The 22482-nt window shown below is 38.5% G+C and overlaps 1 protein-coding gene and 1 long non-coding RNA gene across 6 annotated transcripts in view; both read left to right on the top strand.

The window, feature by feature from the left end:
* The window catches only part of LOC146508754 (uncharacterized), a 50235-nt gene extending 28933 nt beyond the window's left edge, over nucleotides 1-21302 (top strand). Inside the window, exon 2 of the long non-coding RNA XR_014876792.1 lies at nucleotides 31-21302. This is a non-coding gene — a long non-coding RNA (uncharacterized LOC146508754). The remainder of the gene's footprint in view (nucleotides 1-30) is intronic.
* bbs9 (Bardet-Biedl syndrome 9) overlaps nucleotides 1-22482 on the top strand; it is a 175927-nt gene that overhangs the window by 147577 nt on the left and 5868 nt on the right. The window lies entirely within an intron of this gene.

Raw genomic sequence — 22482 nt, 5'->3', positions numbered from 1 at the left:
GTCTCAGGTCTTCGGGCTCTGCCTTAAGAGCTGGAGGTAAACTGCATGTGATGTGTTCGACTATATGCTCTTTGCATTAGCATTAATACACAAAAAAGCATTTTTTTTAATCATTTTAATGAATGATTACAATCTCACATACAGTTTAGTGTTTTGCATTAATTAAGAACTGCACAGCTAACACCTTCATCACAAGTGTCTTGTTATATACTGTATGGCCAGAAGCGGATCTGGCCATACAGAGGAAAACACACACAAACTCCTCATAGATCTTCAGCATGCAGTGCTCGATTACATTTAAAAAGTGACTGAAGCCTTTGTTACTACTTTAGTTACCAACCAACTAGCATACTTGTTAGCCATATACTGAATGAGTCAGTACACCATAATTGTCATAATTGTCTTTATCATCAATCCTATAAAATACAGAATGTGTAAACATTGTTGGCAATAAATGGAGAATACGGTCAGTGTTTCCTCTACCATTAAAGTATGTTTTGTGACATGCTGTAGCTTTTTTCATTAGTTTTTTTGTTTGTTTGTTTTTAATCCAAGACACCTTTTCTTGGATACCTGCTCAGTTGCTAACAGGTTTGCCCCAACCTTTCTCACATATATTTTCTTAGAGCAAGCTGACCTGGTTGCTGGCTTGCAGAGTCTGTGCACCTCTCCAATTGACTCCAATAATTGTTCTGAAGAGGAGAGGGTGAAGGTAGTCTTCTTTCTGCACTGGAGAGCTTGAAGGACACTCAAACCACAAGTTATAGCAGGTGGATTAAAGCGTTCATGTGCCACTATGAGTTCACAAAGTCTGCAGAAAAATGACAACCTCTGCCAGCTGCAGTGCAGGACAGTGAAAGTGCTTGCACTAGACAAGTGTCATTTAAATGCAACATGCTAACTGTCTGAGAGAGGGAGGATTATGAGAATAATTATAACCCTACAGAAACAAATTCTGAAAACCCATCTGGGACCAACCAACCATTCATCTTATTGCCTGCAGAGCACCTGGACTTTCACTTACATGGGGTCTGGTTGACCTCTTTACTTCTATTTTTCTAGAATTCCTTTATAGGCGCATTCAGAGATCCATCCCCTGTTTAAATGGCACCTTGCCTATTGTACTGCAAACAAAGGCCCAGCTATTCACACACATGTACACGCACACAGGGTCAGAGATAAATGGTGTCATTAAATAAGGGTGGTGAAAACTTCCTGGCCTCTCCTAGATATACATACTTAGCTCCAAGGGTGTGTGTGTGTTCATGTATTTCACTACATTGGAGACACTAAAATACACTTGCCTGACTGTATTTCAGTATTCATACAATTTACCAAATCTCATACACACATTGCTGGCCATCCATCACATCAATGAACAGACCGTTTAGGGTTGGTGGTGAAAGACTGAGAGAGAAAGACAGGCTGTGTGAGTGTTTGGTTAAACAACTCCGGCAGAATATACAATACACTTACAGCGACAAAACTTTTGAAATTATTCAGAAAGTTTTGGTGCTGCATATTTTGTTCTAATCAGTACTTTTGTTTGTGCTGTGTTAATGTGCTGGTTATGCATTAGCATATAGTTTAAACCCCTGTGGCTGTAGTGTTTGTGTTCGTGACTGGTGATAGTTTATTTTTATATAAATGTTCGAGTCAGTCACTGAAGTTGAACACATCAATCATCTCTACAGACATCGTAGTCTCAACATAAATTCTTCCCTTAAAACATTTTGCCTTTTACATATACAAAGTGAAAGCTTGCCACTTTAGCTGCACTTTTTTTAGATTATTTATAATTTAGCTTAGTTCAATTTTTTTATAGCAGCATTTCACAATGTTATCCATCACTAGGAGCTTTTTATTGTAAGAAAAAGTCCCTACAACACTGGAGCATTTACATGAATTTACTGGCAGGGGTGTCAAACATGAGAATCAACTCTCCAAAGACAGCAGTCTGGTCCACTGGGCAGCTTTGGAAAATGTGTAAATAAATTTATGAACTTTTAACAGTTTTTTCATAACTTTTAAGGCTTCTCTGATTCATAAAGACTTCCTCTATTGTCAGTCATACTACACTAAAGTAAATAAGAAGCAGAACGATTAAATGACTGTTTTGTGAGGTAACAGATCTTTTACTGTATTTTATGCATTTATTTCTTACAGTTCAAACCCTGATTCATATCGAAAGGGTAGTTTTACGGGTCCAGCCCACTTAAGATCAGAGTGAGCTGTATGTGACCCACTATGTAAAATCACTTCCATATCAAGGGTAATCACTGATGACCTCAGGAAATCACATGATAGGGTGGGGCTAGGTTTCACAATGAGCTCACCCAAAACCTTGGCTGATTGTGACCTACACATGTTTTTACACCTTGGCTCGTGTGATTAGGTAGAGGATCAATAGGGGGTACATGTCCCTCTTGGGGGACACTGCCATAGGGCTTAAATCTGGGACTCTCCACCATTTGACCTTAGAACTGAAGAAGCTTCTCGGACGAGAGGTGAAACCTCTTCAAGCAACTTAAAGAAGTCCAGACGCGTTTCTTTCCAAGCTCCTTAGGCCACTGATGAACTGGACAATATCTAGTATTCAGAAAAGAAGCCATCAAAATCACCATCTCGTTAGATGATTTGTCTTCTTGCGGTATGAAACCTGCAGATGTTTCTGTGTTGGAAGAAATACAATTGGGTGAAATCACTTAAGTAATCATATGAACCACTGTGCGCATTAACCACAGGAAAGGGTGTCAAGCAGGTTCAGCTTCAGAGCTTCCCCAGTTCTCACTGTCTGTGTCCGTCTGTAAGTCCGATGGCAGATTCATGTGTTCCACACATTAAACACACATGCAAAGCAGGAACCGTGGTTTCCACATTTTCCTGTCAGCTGTTTAGGATTTCAGGGTGCAGATCACAGTTATAAACACATGAAAAATTGAAATATAGGACATGGGCTTGATTTTTATACAATACGTGCCTGGCTTCTGTTAAGTCCTGACATCACTGATAGGGCTCTATTGAAGTGTTTAACAAAAACAATAAATAGAAATATACATTCAGCCATCCCGTCATATGTGTTTAATACATACATGTATCAGAGAAGACCACCAAGTCAGATCCCTGATGTATTTCTAAACCTATAGCTCTGGAAGTAATGCAGTACTGTGTAACAACACAGTTTCAAAATTACCCTAACACAGTACTGGATCATAAAACTGTAGTACTGGTATGTAAAAGAGGAAGTAAAATAGCAAAGTAAATTTTTATATTACTTGGAAAGATTGTTAAAGAGTCATGATTAAAGGTGCCATCTGGAGTTATCTGGTAAACTTACAAAAAGTTATGTTTTCCCTGATGTGTTATCACTAAAATGATTTGTTTATATCAAACATTTCTCTTGCCATAAAACCCACTAACAGGCATTTCTTTTCTTAGAATTTAGCATTGTTTAGCCAGCCTTTATGCAAATACACAAGGTTAAATAAACAAAACAGGAACCTACAGACAGAAAAATACAAGTCAAGATGTTAGCGGGAACCTTCAAGTTGAATCGACTAACATTTAAGTCAAATTATTGACTTTCTGTTTTTGTATGCATGTACTGGTCAAAAGATATTTGTCAGTAAGCAGAGTTATATCTGCTAGACTTCTCTTTTAAGAAACATTTCCTCCTCCTTTTGATGAGAAAATGCAATAGCCATGTGAAACAGTGAGAGGGAGAATGAAGAATGTTCAGAAAGGAAGAAAAAAACACCACCTGCATTTAACCCTCCCATCTTGAGCACCCCCCGACATACACACATAAATTACAGTCAGTGTGATCACACAAAGAGTCCCAGTGTGTCTTCGTTAATTGGAGGGCAGAGTGTTACTGATGAGTAAAGCTGCACGTAGATGTCTGTACTAGCACCACAAACACGCACACTTTATGCAGCTGGATTAGAGGCTGTTTGCAGAATTGGCTGGAACTGTCTACAGTTTTATTTAAAAGAAATGCTGTACTATAAATAAAGCAGTTTATGGGTAATTTCTAATGATTGCCACATTTCTCTTTATCTGATGACAGATTATTTCGCTAACATGTTCAGTCTAGTACTAAAAAGTTGTTTATTTGAACCAACCTTTTGAACCAACCAACTTTTAAACCTTTCCTTAGTATGAGAAAAAAAATAAAGACAAACAAGATAAAGCCAGACATCATTAAAGTTGTTATTGACAGTTGTGCCCTTAGTATTAAAAACTGCAAATAATAACATGCATAAAGCTCTCAGTGAAAATAACCTTTTCTCACCTCCTAAATGGATAATTGCTGAAGCTCGTTCCCATTGTGTTTACTCACATTCACACAAATAGACACACACACTGTGAGGTGGTGGCAGGCTGCTGAATTGATAGAGGGAGAACAAACAGAGAGTTGTTAGCTTTCAAAATGTGCCACAACCTTTATTCATCTTCACAGCCCACAGCACACACACAGACACACATATTCACACACTTCATTTTTACCACTGTTCAGACACTGCTTGTTTTCTTTGAGTTCTTAAATGGACAAACATTCACTCAAATGCCCCCATAAGTCTTATTCTGTACACACTCACACACACACACAAAGACAGCAGTATTCTCTCACACATTCACACACAGCCATAACTCAGAATCTCCTCACACGTGCAGACAAGACTACCGGCTTCTCTGCTGTTGACACTCACTCACTTAGCCGCACACACTCCGGTGAGAAGTGTGTGTGTGATAAGGTTGTAAGGCTGTGTTATCTGCTGTGTCAGCGCTGCCTTTAACAACTCTTTCTTTCCTCCCTACAGTAAAAATATCCCTGTAGGAGTCTTCAAGAGACTCTTGTTAAACACACTAATGCTTCATGCTGGAATATCAGGAATTTCTAACTAACTTTCTAATAGCCAACACATCATAAAGCTGCAGTTTCAGGTGAAATGATCATTCTTACCTTGACATGATTGAAAACAGTAAAATATATAATTATTGGTTTTATATAGTCATTTACATCAACATATATACATGTTTTTGTGGCCACTGTTATAAGTTAAAGAGAAAGAATAAGTCTTTTGATAAACTGACACAGTAGCCAGAAAACTTGATGGTGTTGTGTTTTGCAACTACGTTGGTGTCTGAACTTTCTTTGGTCTGGAGGTTTCTTTTCTGCAGGGTTCAAGAACTGTGGCTTAAATATAATTTGATTTCCTAGTCATGAAGACTAGGAAATTAAAATGATTGTTACACCTTGTTATTCTATTTAAGTGAGCATGAAGATAAGCCATAGCACAAAAGCCTCTCTTCCATTAGTACCTACTTGGATTGACTCGCCACAATTCCCTACGGCTTGACTCTGATCAACTGGTTTTTAATTACAATTGAGTACCACCTAATGTGGGTGGTTTGTCGTCATTATAGCAAAGCAGCTGAGCTTCCTGTGACGTAATTAGTATGCGACACGAATGCTACAACAAAGATGGACATTAAGGAGACTATATACCTGCTGCTGGGTACCTGGTACAAGGTACTGTGACCTAATAGAAAACCCTGACAGCCGTGGCAAGTCAGTCCTAGTAGGTACTAATGGAAAAGGGCCTAAAGTCTTGAGCACCTTCACCTAGGTTTGCATAGATGTCTGTTATCCCTAATGCCTTATTTCTGTACCCTGTACACCATGCTCAATTCTGGGATAGAGACATGTAGCAGTTTGTCACTTTAAAATTGAAGAAGAATTGTGTGAAAGAGAACGAGAAAGGCATTGACTCATAAATACATTATGAGTCAAATAATAGCACTTTGAACATCAAGCTCAAACATCAAGCTCAAAGTTTTGAAAGTTTTGAAAAGGCCACTTTATTCTACACCACCATCTGTCTGCTCACCAATGATGCGTGCTCTGCTACATTTGTTATAAATGATGAAATGGCTCTGCTGGACAAACTATGTAGTCATACCATTTCAAAATTACCGTAAAGCCTCATTCATGGTCACTATGTTGGCTTTTGCGTATGCCAACTCTGACAGTCACTGCTTCTGCTGGCGCTTGAGGTGTGCAGGACTCACAGCAGTCTTCTCCTGATCAATGGGTGTTACTGCTCAGTAAAAAAAAAATGTCAGTGCTGGTGCAGGAATGAAGAATTTGAAACAGGAAGAGAAATAAGTTTTCTTTCAAAGTTTTTTTTCATTTCAATTCAGTTTTATCGATACAGCAGCAAATCACAACAGCAGTCAGTAAGATAACGACCTACAATAATATAGAGAAAACCCCAACAATCAGATGAGCTTCTACAAGCACTTGGTGATAGTGGATGGGAAAAACTCCCTTTTAACAGGAAGAACCTCCGGCAGAATCAGGGAGGGGCAGACATCTGCTGCAACCAGCTGAAATGGAGATAAAGGTTCCCTAGGTTGTAAACTTGTACACACAACAAACCAAAATGATGCCAAAGCAAAGCATGCACCAGAAGTTGTGGTGTCTTTAATACGAGGATGGAAATGGTGAAAATAAGTGGTCCATTTTTCTGCTGTATGTTCGGTAAAAAGAAGTTTTAATTTTGGAGCAGAAATGTCATCATAAATTACACAGACTGATAACTTATTCTGGCTCTAATTGTTGGCCATACTAACCAGCTCTCTGGACTAAAAAGGCTCAGATACCCCACACAGTGCACATAGTGTGTATGTGATGAGGCTAAAATTAAAGCTAACGTTAAATTACAGATTAACGTCACTCTTCATTTGAAAACCAAAGTATGTCTCTCTCCAAGTTCTTGCTCTGCTACATTAGCAAATTGCCAGTGAGTCATTTTCAGTGTGTGGGCAGCCACACTGTGTGCCAGCCGAAGTAGGGTTGACAGTCTGTTTGTTCCCACAATTCCACACACTTCCTGTTTCCTGTTTAGCTCCCAACCTTATCTCAAACTATAAATTTAGTACTCTGCGTGAGACTGTGTGTATTTAGGCTTTTGCCTCCCTTGATTAGATTAACTAAGGTTAAAATAAATTAGCCAAACAATGCAAACAATGAGCTCAGTAGCACGCAGCTTTTGGCTCGTCTGTGTGATCTTTTGTTAAACTTATTTAAGGAATGGAGTGCGTTGTGCAGTTCTTTGTAGTTTGTCTGATGCTTTTTTTTTTTGGTACGTTTGAACGTATGTGAGGTGTTGTGAAATGATAGGATGCACCACTGGTTTGTTATGATGAGTATCCTTGGGCCAAAAGAGGACAGGCAGACTGCCAGACACTTCCCTCTACAATTAGACTACACTGGCCACAACACAAAACCTACACACCCTGGATACGTGCTGCAGTTACTTTTTATCTAAATCCTCACTTGTAGTATAAATACACTGCCACACACAAATGTAGATACTGATCTGAGGTCTGAAATTTGCAACTTAAGCTTTATCTCTTCATGCTGATGAAACAAAATTTTGGGACACCTTCAGTTTCTGGACTGCTAGAGCTAAGCAGCAAAAAAGTAAAAATCTAGATGTCATGATTAGTGGGGTCATACTGCATCATTTGGTATCAATGCAATACATTTAAAAAGTAAATGCAGGGCCAGTATTGCCAACTGCATTTTAATGACCAAATAACTGACTGTGCAGTTAATTTGTTAACACAACAAAATGCATTTTTCATACATTCATACACACATAAATTCATACATTTACATTCCAGATTTTTGTTTTTGGTTGGCCTGGAAATGACGTTGGATCAGCTTCTGTTGTTTCAAATGTGCATTTAAAATAAATTGCCTTATCTTGACTTGAGTTGACACAACTGGAATATTTTGAGGTGATTATTTTCAGTTCCACTGAAGTAAGTAATGCAACACGTTTCAGTGGTGGGAAATCATCTCCTAAAATAAGACCTGTCATTACCAGTCACACTCTGAAAATTAACATTAACTAATACTGAAGATCCAAGTCATGTGTCAAACATCAATTTCACCACTATATGAGCTAGCTGGATATTATTTGCCTCTCTGAAAGGGATCTGCCGGTGGCTTCTGTCTCTGTGCCAGGGGTCTGGATCTGTCTAAAAGATTTTCCTCCTTTTCCTCTTTCTTTCGCTTCACCCTGAGTTCTCTTTTTCATGTTTTCTTGTAAATTGTTGATGTTGCCACAGTAGCAAATAGCCTTAATACAGATGTCACTGCAGCATTCATGTGTCTGCTCAGCGTTGCTCAGTCATATTACAGCACAACAACAAAAAACAGCAGAGGAGGAAAAGGAGAAAAGTCTGCATGGAGATGTGAGAGCAGCAGTGTTTGCACAGACCTGTCTACTTTTAATGAAACTGGAGAAACACTTGGAATACAGAGAGAAGCCAAACTGTTGATCCCATAATTTTGTATCGATATGATATCAATACTAATGTTGGCACTATTTTGGATTGATTCACTCACCCCTAGCAATCTCACATAATGTTTATAGTTATATCGAAAGTGGTCCAACACTGGCAACTTACCATTTATCGGTGAGCAGGTTCTTTCCTTTCCTAGCCCAGACCAAGAGGATTTCAGTATGAAAACCTAACCAAATAGTTTTTTTGTTCTTAAACCAAACCAGTGAGTTATGTGTAAGATAAAGGTCATGATGGGACATCAACCAGTGTTTTCTGTCTGGCTATCCAACCACGTCAACAAAGATTTTGCACTTCTTTTAAACATGATTATTATCTCTCAGCAGCCAGTATAGCTGCGGCCAGAGCTTTAAAGCAACAACACTAAAGGATACCTTGTGCATGCTGGAAAGACTGTGTTGGGCCAATTTATAATATCAGCTAGCTATGTTGTTTAAACACAGCTCCTTATAGGAACACCAGTAGCTATTAATGAGTGACAATTAATAACATCATGTAAGGCACTTTCTTCTACCTAAACATAAATTATTGCTGCTGTATGTCATGCAGTAAAGTAATGCTTTTCTGGTGAGGTGTTTTATTTAAAAAAAAAAAAAGAAGGGAAAAAAAAGTGAATTTCCTTGAACAAGATCATCAGATATAAACATTGCCAGCATGAGATTTCACTGTGTAACAGGAGCACATAACTGTAAATTTACCAGGTGTGTGCTTTATGCTTGTGCTGACAGAAGCATACTTTGGTCAAATGTGTATTTTTCTGCAGGTGTGTGCATGGGTGGATCTGAATGTGTGAGTTGTATTCATTAAATTTGGCCTTGTTAGTTTGTGCATGATGTATGTGTGCGTTTGTGGAATGCAGACTGCCACCAGAGCCCAGATTTACTGGCGGAAACACACTGCCAAGAGCAGGAGTGGTCAGATTAATCACTTGTCTGTGTGTTTACAGTTGCAGCCATTGTAGAAGTTGCCCTTAGATGCAAAACTGCTCTGAGAAAACAAAATGTTTCTATTAGGTTTTGATGCATCTTTCACAGATTTTCTGCAGTCTTTCCAAATTTGTATATTTTGGTTTGTCTCAAAGTTTGACTTTTCCATAATGCTATTGATTTATGACAGAATATTAATTCCAGTTGCCTTTTTTGTCAAGTTGTCACTTTACTTTGTGACATAGTTTCAATATCTGTGTAGATGTTCTGCATATGTAAGAAGTAGTGCTTTATGCAGTATTTTTCCATCCTTTCACCAAATATTTGATGCAAATTGTGAGGTGGTCAGGAGTCAAAAAGAATACAGTTGTGTGCAAACCCTGAACTGGAGCACCATCAATGCAATCCTGCCATATTATAGGAAGGAATCACAAATAATTATGCAGCATTACTACAAGCCCAGACATACAGTGCATTTTCATGGCATTATCACATTATTTTTTACCTCTACAAACTTTTGCACACTCCTGTTTCTTAATGATGACAATGAGGGAAGGTAGGTGTGCTAATGGAAAGTTTTTAGAAAAGACAATGAAACTGATTTTGCAAAGATTCATGAAAATTTTTATTTCTTTAATTATTATTATTATTATATTTATTTATTTATTTGCAGAAGCTTATTTTAAATATAGAAGCAATGAGGCATGGCCTGCAAGAGTAGCCAGTGTAAATGTGTGTGTGTGTGTGTGTGGTATGTGGGTATGGCTGACTTACTTTGAATGTGTATGCAAACTAAAAGTGAGCACATTCTGTAGTTATACATCCAGTATAACCCTGCCTGTGTGTGTAAGTGTGCACAAACTCTGGTGACCAGTATATTTTGCTGGATCACTTAAACCCTTGAACCACCCACAGTCACACCTGTGGTAACAGGAAATTTGATGAGTTTGCCAAAGATGTGGAGATTGTAAACTCACTGTTTGACCTTCTTGGTATTTTTTTTTCACTCTTTTCCACTCATTTCTGCTTCACAAATGCTGGTCTTAGATGAGAGTGGCTGTAAACCAACAAATAAGTTACTAATGTAAAATATTTGCTTCATTTGAGTGCTGTGGAACTGAAAATAAAAGTTGCAGCACAGTGACAGTGTAGTCAAATGATGTGTATATTATATATGCAATAATTACCATCATACATCAATTTCAAGAATAAAACAAACATATATATTAGGCAGCTTTTTATACATGCTAAGAAGAAGCAGATACTGTATATTCATTAATTAAATATATATTTATAAAATCATTTTTAGCACCTTTTCTGCAAAGTGACAAACACATACCTGATGTCTCCGTCTGCATGAGTAGGTTAAAATGGTTCTTCTACGTCTCAGACTCATGCTAATTGACAAAAGTATAAGGTCTGTGATGTTTGACCTTCAGCACTCTAATGATGCTGAAGTTGACTAAAAGTCTGTGATAATTAATTATAAATAGGCACTTTTATCTAAATTATTGCATTTACAATCAGCTGTGATGTTCCTGCTTCTGTTTACAGTTTGGCTCACGTTCACAGCAGTGGCCGTGTTGTCGGCTGTTTTGAACTGTGATTACAGGGCTGCAGCAACAATTTACATACAACTGAGAGTTTGCTGGTGTGGAGGAGATAGCAGGAGAGAGAGAGAGGGAGAGAGCAATGAGAGGAAGCAGAAGGGGAGGAGGAGGGAGCTCAAACTGAAGCGTGAAAGTAAAGAGTGAGCAAAGTTACTGTGTGATTACACAGTGGAGGATGTTTGCTACCTGTGTGTTCATGTATGTGTGTAAATGTGTATGTGGCCTCCACGACACCTCCATGGCAATGAGAACACCATAGTGTTTATATCAGCTTAATTGATTCTCACTTTTTTACTAAGCTAATGTAGTAGGAATGTAGTGTGTGTGTGCGTGTGTGTGTGTGTGTGTGTGTTTCTAAGGTAAAATGTCATTAAAATAAGTGACTACCTCTGAAATTATATTGAGCATTACTTAAAGTATGTTTGTGGAATTAATCTGGTGTGTTTGTGTGTTTATGAAAGAACCCCATGTGTTTCTTGTAAGAACTTTTCCACCAGTTAATAAAGTCTATTTGCAGTAAATTTGGTGTGTTTGCGCGCACGCGTCGGTGAGTGTATATGTGTGTGTACTACGCGTGGTTTACTAATGCTGGGTAAATCAGTCAGACATAATTTTGGCAAACTTTATACCACACAGAAATTCACACAAACACTGTGTGTGAATGTCCCTGAACAGTTTGCACTCACACTGTCAGTCTGTCATTTATGATGTTTTATTTGGCCTTAAGGAACTGAAAACCGTAGAAAAATATTAAATTACCATGCAATAGAATGAAAACAAGCTTCTTTAACATGTGTCATATTTTGAGGCAGAGCAAGTTCATCTAACTTCAAATGCAGTTTTTTCTTTTTTTTAATAAGTGCAGTTGGTAATTAAAAATCAGGTAACACTTCATAAGATTGTCAGTTTATTCACTATACAACCAGCTAAATGTGCAATACTGGGAATTACCTTACCTTTAAAAGAGTGTCTTCTTTAAAGAGATTCCTATGGAATTTGAAATTTATTAGATTTCAATCAGACCATTTTTAGCAATACTTGATAGAAAAGCAATAAGTTATCAAACTTATTACTGGTCTTTTTAGTACTGATGTTTATTTATTTATTATTACCTTAGGTCATAGTTTGGAAGCCATAGTGGTTTAAAACTAAAGTCTTTGACTGAAGAATGAAAGTGTTATGCGGGCATTTTTGAATGCTTGTGGCTTTTGGTGAGAAAAGGGGGCTGTCTGAGCTCTTGTTTTTGAGAATAAAGCCTCTTTTGTTTTTAATCAGTGGGAGTCCAAATACTTTGCATTTCCTCCCTTTCCTTCTTTCCTGCCGGAGATGTGGCAAGGTAAAATGTATCTTCAGCAGGGGAAGTTAAGTGGATGAGTAGGAGGACAAATGGTGGTTTACCACAGTACATTTAATAAACATATGCTCACCGAGCCAGAGCTGCTGCGGCGTCTAAAAGGAAACCAAACAGGTGCATATATGGAAGGCAAAGAAGGAGGTAGGAGGAATGGAGAGAGACAAAGAAACAAAATATAAAACAGGTGAACAAAAATGCAAAATGGAAAAAATGGAGTAGCCACGAGAAAAGGAAGGAGGCTGGAATTGAGGATTAAAAGAGAAAGAAACACAAGCAAAGAAAAGTAAAAGATGAGGGAGAAACCGGAGGGTAAAAGGTGGTGGGCTAAGGAGGATATGAGATTTTAGGATAAGAGAAAGAAGGAAGGAGCACACTCAAACACATCTCCCTCGCTGATGAGGATCATGTGATATCCTTGAATGCATCAGAACATTTCCTACATGGATGTTATTTTGAGACTGTTTTGAATTTTGTTTCCAGGCTGAAGAATACATTTCTCTTTTTACTGCGGGTGTTTGTTTTCATGGTAGTATTTTTGTATGACAGACTAGTTATGAAGTCACAGTTTTCCCACGTTAATTGTGTGCGTGGTGTATGTGTAATACTTTTCCATTGCTGCGTTTTATTGTGCGTAAATATGCGAGTATGAAAGACTCTTTCAGCATTTAATTTGTAGGCACTCAAGCGGTTTTGTGTACATGTTGTAAAGTCTACCTGTATATACACTGTGGTGTCCCTCAGGTCCTCAGGGGTCTTTCAGCTTGGTTGGGAGGTTGAGGAAGAGGGTGTCTGTGTGCAGGGTTTCCCCCAGCAGGGTGCTCTGTCTGTGGCTAGCCAGCCTGGGTGTTGCCCCTTCCTCCCTCCGCTTTGCATGAGTGACAAGGAAAACACCGAGCGCCCTGAAATATGAAAAGGTCTCAAAATATCTGTAAATATTTTTATAATTTGTTTCAAGAGAAGCCAAGGTCACAGCCATGCTGGTGCTGCTCTTTCCATTTATATTTCACATGGTGGGAGTTTCACTGATGCTGTCACCCAGGAGAGAGTTAGTGTGGGGGCACTGGCAGGATAAGCTGTAAATTTAACATATGTGACGTGAAATATTAGAAATACAAGGGTTCCTAACGGGTTCATGCCCATGTCACAGACTGTCAAAAACTAAACTAAACAAAGAACTACTGAATGAGATACTGAAATAAATAACAATGATCCCGTCAGATATGATGTAGAGATGGCAGCAGCCATGATGGATTTTGATAATATATTGTCAGGGGAAACTTGGCTCCTATCCTTGGTGCCTTTCCCTTTATCACCACTTGTTGTGGCAGTACTGCAAAGGTGGGAGCAGAAAACACAGATAAGTCCAATTGCTGCAGTCCATCAGTCCCATTCCTGTGAATGACATATCTCAGAAATGCCTTGAGGGAATTTTATAATGTCTGGCACAAACATCAACTTGAACTCAAGGATAACATTTCTAGAATTCAGTAGTCAAAGACTGTGACTTAAGAAAAAGCCGTTTTGTCCATAAATTAAGGATTCAGGCACTTGAGAAATAAAATAACCCAAAAATGTAATAGGATAGTTTCAATGTGATAATCATAATGTTCTGAAAAGAAATTGTTTTCGCCATAACTCAGAAACAGAAGGGGAAATTGTGATTCCATAGATCTTCTGTGCTGCACCTTGTATGATTTGTGCAAAGCATTCATGTTTTAGAGTTTGTTGCAGACATTTTTATTTGAAGTCATTGCTTCACAAACCACGTGAACCCAAATAAATCATCTAGCTAGTTCAAGTTTTATTCAGATATACTTCTATCATAAATCAAAATTTTCCTCAGGAAACTTCTCCCATTACCAAAAAATTATATAAGCTACCACTTGACTGGCTGGTGCAGGCATGCAGCTGCAAAGCTGTAATTCAAGTTTTAGTGTTAGTATCTGTAATATTAAACATCTCTGCCACTTGGATAAACTTGTTGACAATAGATCCAATCCAACAGACCGCTTTACAGCAAATGAAAAAAAACCCACTATGATACAGTGTTATTGTTTCAGATCAAACTGGCTTTTAGCCTTACTGTTGATGCCAAATAGTTGGGGAAAAAAATTACCTTGTGAAACAGTTTAATCTCTTAATGGAGGGACTGTAAAGATACTGTGCAGGACAATTTTTGGAAACATGGACATGAATAAGAACAGATTGTACAAGACAGAAGTCACCTGTCATCTTCACTCTCCACTGGATTTAATGTTCCATTATACACCAATTTTAATATTATCTCAGTATAACAAGAGCACTGTTCCTCTGTGGGCACTGCTAAAATTATACATTCAGGAAGACTCCTGATTATCACTTTATCCACTGCATACCAGCTTTTTCTTTGGAGCCTTAATAGAAAGCCTGAGTGACAAAATAATTATTTAATATCTAAAACCTGTGAGATTCTGGTTACAAATTTAATGGTTTCTTCAGTAACTACATATTATTTATGTGTGTCCGGGTTGAACAGATAGTAAGAAAGCTCACGTTTCATAGCCCTGTTACATTCACAGTGTGAACATGTGTGTGTCAGTGTACAGGGCTTGACCAGACTGGCTGTTTTCAAATCCACATATTATATTTTTAATAAATGCACACTGGGCATATTTTTGTCTGCGTAAGTGGCATGATTGTATCAATGTAAAGGACTGTGCTTATAGAAAGGATTTTGAAAGTTTCTTACCCGTTTCTTTGCCTAATCTGGTCAAATCATTAAATTCAGTGAAAGAATCCACCTGTTGTCAACATTTTAGCTGCATCTTTGCTCAAAGACATCTGACACAACAATCTTTTTCTATGGGTCTCGCACTTCTCTTGCCTATGGCATGCCACTAGATTCTGTTTTGGGCCCTTACGGTTTATAGCTGCTCCCTTTTTAGCACATATCGAGCATTTTAAGGATGTTAATTCAGCTGTGTGTCTCTTTAGGACCCAAGTTACAGATATTTTATAGGTTCTTAGACCCTATTAAACGTTGGGTAGCAGACAATTTTCTCTCACTTAATATTTAAATAACAGAAGTCCTTGTTTGTGCCACTGACAGACTTGTGTCTAAGGTAATGGAAACCCTGGGTTCTCTTCCCACTTTTGCTAGATCTTCTGTCAGGAACCAGGTCGCTGAATGTTATTGAACTATTTTAGGTTTTTGGTTTACTTTTGGGTTGCTATTTGTTATGTTTTTAGCATTCTGTCGTAAAGCACTTGAAAGGATACTTTATTCTACTTTCCAGTGTCTACTAGCAGCCATGGTAGACCAAGGATTTGCCATTCAGCACACTGGGCAGGACTAATGCTGTTGACAAGCTGTTGTCAAGCAATGTGGTGCAACATGGCCTGTTCTCACTTGTTTTTGGCAACACCAAGGAATGACAAACAAATGCAGGAACATCCTGAATCATTTTTAGCTTGCTCCACTCCAATCTCAAGGCCCGCTGAAGCGAGTTTATTTGAAATGATGAAATTTGGGTGGATATGTTGGTCTCTAGTGACTGGAAAATCACACTCACTGGAAATCAATTTAGGTAGAGTCAATGTTAGACTGCAGATGGAAACAGTGTGTAAGGAGTTGACACCTCTGGTTGATATCAGTCTAGAACTGTGTAATTTTAGGTACACATGTCTATGCAATACTTTAAGAGGGACATCTGACAGAAAGAAGTCCTGATCTCAATGCAATCCATTCATTATACACATCATTGCAAAGAGATCCACAGGACTTTGGCGTGATCTCCAGTTACCTTGAAAATCTTTGTGCAAATGTAGAGTTGATAAAGTTTGACAGAAGTAGGTATGAATATGAAAATAAAGTGTAAAATGATTTAGGTTGTTTCTCTTTGTTTCACATGCAAAAATGAGCTAAGCAAGTTCTTGTGGCGCTATTTTTGTGAGCTGACTGTGTGTGTAGATGGTATCCACCTTATATATACTGTGCATGCGGGTATTTGTGTGTGTGGGTGTTCAAACACTCTTCAGGGATGAACTGTTGTGTCTCAGAGCAGAACAATGGGCAGAACAAAACATCAAAGCCAACACATACAAACACTAGATTTTGCATCCTATGTTTTTGGAGTGTTTGTGTTCACATATGCAAATTGTCATCATGCTTATGTGTGCGGGTCGTGACATATGTTCATACGAGATGTGTTGCAAACTGAGCTTATGTGTGTGTGTGTGTGTGTGTGTGTGTGTGTGTAAGTTAGCCAGTTTTGTAAATGGCCTTTCTGATGTGGTTGGCTGTATTTAAGGCAGAGTGCAGAGAGTGCCGAGGAAGTTGACGGAGGCGTGTATGTGTGCATCTGTGCGTTTGTGCGAATCAGTCCGTGTATGCGAGGGACAGAGAGGAAGAGATTTTGTGTCACCACCAGACTTGGAAAACTTCATGTCCTTTTGTATCAGGCCAAAAGACTGGTTCTTCGGCCTGGCCACTGTATATTTTTCTGTACATTATGTGTGTGTTTGTGTGTGGATGTGTGTGTGCCTGCATGCTGGTTAGTGGCAGGGCGTAGCTGAGCAGAGAGAAAATATCTTAGCCGACCACGGGAATGAACCCACCCACTATACCACACCCAGAGAGAGAGAGCAAGCAGTGGAAGCAGCAGCCTCAGTCAGTCTTGCTCTCTCTCTCTCTCTCTCTCTCTCTCTCTCTCTCTCTCGCTCTATAAATCTTTGTCTCTCATTTCTTTTTTCTCTTTTATTGTCTCATTTTAAAAACATGAATTACCATCTTCCTCTCTGTCTGTGTCTCTTCCTTAATTCATACTGTTATTACACAAACCTCAGCATTTCCCTTTCTTTTCCAGTTTTCTTTAACTCCCATCTCCCCTCTGCTCTGTTTTTAGCTCAGTAACAAATGTACTAATTACATATTAATAAACGCTGTGAGGGTCTAAATCCTTAACTGATGTGCAAATAAATAAAGTAGAAAAGTTAAAGTAGCTTAGGTGGTTTATGCTGTTCAGAATAACAAATTTTTCCACTGAGTCAAATCTTGAAACTAGTTTGTGTGACCTATCTGACAACATATTGTCCATTGCTATAGCAAATGCCCAAATTTAAAGTAACAATAGTATTTTAAATCCCACCGGTTGCCTGGTTAATAATCCTCATCAACAATTTAACTGTAAGATGACATAGGCACTCTGCAACTTTTCTTATATGGAAATTAACCAGTTGAGTCAAGTCAACTACTACAAAGAGAAGCGGTGCATGTGAGTTGGCTTCATTGGTGCAGACTAACTCAGATCAACTGTAATGTGTTGACAGTCTGTCTGTGTTTATAAATTAGGCAGTGGTTATTTGCAAACCTTCACCAATCTGTCTGCAACTGGTTGTAGTCAATCTAAGTCAGACTGCAAGTGGAAACAAATTGCCTCCCACCTGGTGACCTGTGAAACTGCGTTGTGATAGAAAGTGGTTGCCAAGGGGTTGAGAGTGCAATGCAATCACTGGACAATCACTGATTTATAGGGATTAAGATTTTAAACTCAGGTTCACTACTCCTTTGTCTGTTTGAGGAATATTTATAGCAATATCATTTGGTGAAGACATCCTCCATCATCACGTGAATAACAGTCTACAGTAATAGCCGGTCTGTGCCCGTGTATAAATGACCAGTTTCTCATAAATATGTGTTCTTTTTTTTCTTGCAAAGACATTTTGTGTTTGTGTGTGTAGTGCTCCATGGGAGGTGTAGTGTATGGCTCAGTCTTAGCTGAGCTGTCAGTGGTCTGCAAATACACACATACACCCACCAATGGAAAGGCCTGTTGTGCTTCAACAGCACATTCCACACCAAGAATAGTATTAAACACTGCCTGTCCAGCTGCTGTCAAACTCCTCTCTCTCTCGCTGACTTTTCATTGCTCTTAGTCTGCTTTTTGTCTCTCCAGAAGAAAAAATATGTTGAAATCATAAAATGAAGCTGATTCTGACCAAAGTAGTTTACATGATGCTTCTTTTCTCATACTGGATGTTGGTGAATCCCCTCATTTTAACCAATGTCTGTAATATACCATTTTAGCTTTTTTCCCCTCGCTTTAAGTAAACTTTCGTCTTATTGGCTGACCCTCATTAAACAAAAGGTTTGGACAGCTGGTGGGAGGGGCTTATGTGCTTACATGCAGAGCAGTATATTAGCGATATTCAGACTTTATGATGCAAAAGTAGAGAAAGTTACCTTAAAATTGAGGGTCTAGAGCAATCTGAATCCTGACCATTTGCCTCAGAGGAGATACATGCACAGACGGAAACATACAAAAGAAAATAAGGAAAAGCAAAGTTTAACCCTCTAAAGAGGAAATAAATTAGTGCACCGTATGTAAGTCAGTAAATCTGTTTAGAGTGTTTAGTTTTTTTGTATGTTCTGGCTTGTGAATAATATTTTTAAATGATTTTTCTGTCTTTTTCTGTCTTATATGTGTCGCATTTCTCGTGTCTCACACTATCGTTTCCCCACAATACCGACCACACAGCTTTGTTTTTCAACTTCACATAATCCTGTTGTGTCCTATTCTACCGCCTTGTCTGGAAGGTGCAAACGCGCACACACACGGGCACATATGAGTAGGCATGCACACTTACAAATGTACACTTGTAGACACACACTCCACCACAGATCCAATCAGTCAGCACTTGGCCCTCTCTTTCGTACACGCTCTGCAGAGTGGATTCTGTAAATCAGCAGGTTTCTGCTGCACTGTCCTACATGCTGACGGGGTCGGGGTGCGGGCGATCTGTGCGGCCTCCTCTATTTTGACTACGGCTGCCTGCAGATGAATGCAGAGTCGTGATCCGTCGCTAACATGTGAAGCCAGGCAGAACATGTGGGCTTTGAACATGGTGCAGATAGCGTCACTCCCCTTATCTAATCAACACACTGACTTTTGTTGCTGTGGTTTTTGTTTTTGTTCCGTGAGGAACAAACAAGTGTTGCATTCTAAACTCCGGTGGTGAAGCACATTAATGTACAGAAAGCAGCGTCATTCAGAACCTCGTTAGGCAGGGTAGTCAAGACACTTTAGTTTTAGCAAGCACAATCCTACAACCCGGTTCCCACAAAAAGGGACCAATAACTTCTGTGTACACTCAAGCTCAAAACTGCTTACAGTGTGTGCAGTGGTGACCCTTTTGTCAAATTTGCTTTTGCCTATGAAGGACAAAACATACGAACACTAGTGACATCATGTGTACAGTGTAGTTTTCCACACTATTAAACACCTATGCAGATGATTTAAACCCATTACTGATCTTTCTGTTCTAGCCATACATTTAACTTTTTCGTCCTTTTTTTGTCTTTAACAAATCCACTAACGATCTTTTACTTTGGTTTTAAAGAATGAAGAGGCTAAGAAAAGTCACTAAAGAAAATGACTTTATATTCCAAAAAAGTTCACCTTCCTGTTCTATACCAGCTGTGTAGAGCACTGAAAGCTGCCCTGTACCATCCAGCAGCTTCCCTGCAGCAGCTGTGTTCACAGAGTGTTGCTCATTCAGTTTTCCCATCCACAGTTTATCATGGGATTTAAACTGGCAACCACAAACCCAAATCTGAGTAATATGTGTACAAAAAAATTATTTCATGACACAAGAATAATCATGCAGCCGAGGTTAAGCTACCACAATGGACCAATAAACAGTCTTTGTTCAAATTAAGATGTTCTAAAATGAAATATGGAAACCCAAACTAGGGTTGGAGGGGACGCGCCACTGCATAACTTAGTTACATAGGACCTACTAAAAAACCACACAAAGGCAATCATGTCATTAAGGAACCTAGTTTCTGCATTATTTCTTTTTTTTCTTGCAGAAAAGTGTGTTCTCTAAAATGAAACACCTCCTCAGTAATTTGGTAGAATACTATTAAAATAGATTTTTTTCCCCCCCTAATGACCATTCAGTCTAACCAATGATGTGCAATGCAAGAAATATATTACCCCTGGTTTCCTGCCAAACAGGTCCCATCCAGACACAGCTGTAGCAGATTCACATGGGGTTAAAAAAAGGCTGTGCCTGTTTAAGTTCTGACAAAAACCACCAGGCTTTCCAGGTAGCTCGTGTCCCATGCAAAAAGGGCTTAACGTCACTTCGATCCTCGTGGCTATGAGTGATGTAGAGTACACGTTTCTTCATTGTTTAGTCTGCACACTTCCACTTTGTTAGTTTGTTGAAGTAGCAGACTGACAAGATGTGACCTGACCCCTTTAGGTTTCCATAGAGGAGGGGAGCTGACTTCTTGTCTTACAACGTCAATGTTTATCAACTCCTTGCTACTGCTCCCGCGAGGATCTGGCTTTACACACGTTTTTATTTCCTGCTCTGAGAGTACAAATGAAAACCTAAGACAGGACGGTGGTTTTCATGAGAGCTGGGAAATGGTTTTGACATACAAATGCCTGGAAGGTTTCCACAGATTTGCTTGCTCTATTTTTAAAGTGTTACAAAGAAGTTTTACGCTTCAGATTACATGAAAGTATCCTCTGTCGTTGCTGTCACAACTCATACTGACTATGACTTCCTGTTCATTAACATTTTTGTAAGACCTGCTTTTTTGTGAATACGGAAATGAGACTCAAAAACACTGGCATCAGAAAACTGAAACCACACTTTAAAAAATGAAGTGATTCAAGATGGCAGATGAACAAAGTAAAAAATTAACAGCACTAAATCTATTATAGTCAAACTTTAATGAAAAAAGTGTTGTGACAGTGAAGCATACATGATAACAGGAGTGAACTGTAAGATGCATGCAAAATCATTTTTGGGGAACTGTCCATTCAGCACCACAAAACTATAACAGAAGCAAAATAAAGTGGTATGTTGGTCATTATTAGCTGTTAGCTTTTATACAAGTATGGACACAAGAGGTGTTTCAGAAGTAACAACAAAGTGCACCACAGAACTGCAGAAGATTTGTTTTGTGTCATTTGGAAAGTTTTATCTTTCATCTTCCCAACTTAGACTTACTGTATCTGACCTGCACTTTAAAAATAGAAAGAAAGAAAGAAAGAAAGAAAGAAAGAAAGAAAGAAAGAAAGAAAGAAAGAAAGAAAGAAAGAAAGAAAGAAAGAAAGAAAGAAAGAAAGATAAACACAAACTGAATTTTGAATTTGTTTTTGTCAAAAGAAGTTGAAGTGTCCTAATTCTTTCACAGGTTTCCCATTTTACATGATTGTTAGAAGCCGAATTTGTTTACAAAGGAACATTTTCTTTCTTCCTGCTTATCTCTATCCATGCAGTAAGTTTTGGTTTTAGTCCTGAAGTAGCCAAGATATGCCTTCATTCACGTACTTCAAGGTAAATTTTCACAACGGTGAAAAATGATAGACATCTCAATACCTAAAACAAAAAATAAAATCTGTCTGGCTAGATATTTCCAACTTAAGGAGCTTCAGCTTTCTGCTAAGCTAGAAGCCAAGTTAATCTTTTTAATCACAAAAGAAAAACATTAAATTGCTGGGTGGCCCCACCTTTTTGTAATTCACATGTATGACCTATTTGCGCTGTGAAAACAAACCTCAGAGGTAAGGACTGTGGACCTTTGACACCAAACATATCAGGGTTTGACCCATGCCTCACATGATGATTGTTTGCGTGCGTTCTGACTTCATCTGTAGCCACAGATTTACCATCAGCGTTAATCTGAACGGACAATATTGGGTTAAATTGTGAACTCTGACATCAAACAGAGATGTTTGACCCAGGTTTAACACTTAACAGCTACTAGGCTTAGTTTCAGGTTGAACTCAATTTCCTGTTAATGGTCAAACCATTTGTACTGACATTTTGTCTTTTGTAGCCTTTATTCATCTAGAAAAAAACCAAACATTTTTGTAAAACATTTTTTTCAAGTGTTTTTTCTTATGTTGGTGATGACCTTTATTCTCAAATCTTACAAGGATTTTAATTAAATTAATTTTTCATTGTGACCTTTTGTAGAATATATCCATTAGATGATACATAAGCCATTCAGTCCTCATATTAATTTGATTAGAGGAGAACCATACTGCGAGGGTGAAATCTACAAACCAATAAAAGGTTAAAGTCAGCCCACATAAATCAACTTACCTTAATTTTTTTTAATGTGATGGCCATGGTCATGCCATAGGACAGTTATCCCACCAAATAGAATGGCTGGGAAAAATAATCAACATGTTGCTTGATTCTTTGA

This window comes from Neolamprologus multifasciatus, chromosome 11 (genome assembly GCF_963576455.1).
Source record: "Neolamprologus multifasciatus chromosome 11, fNeoMul1.2, whole genome shotgun sequence".
In the NCBI taxonomy this organism is placed as follows: Eukaryota; Metazoa; Chordata; class Actinopteri; order Cichliformes; family Cichlidae; genus Neolamprologus; species Neolamprologus multifasciatus.
This window is presented reverse-complemented; position numbering and strand designations above follow the sequence as displayed.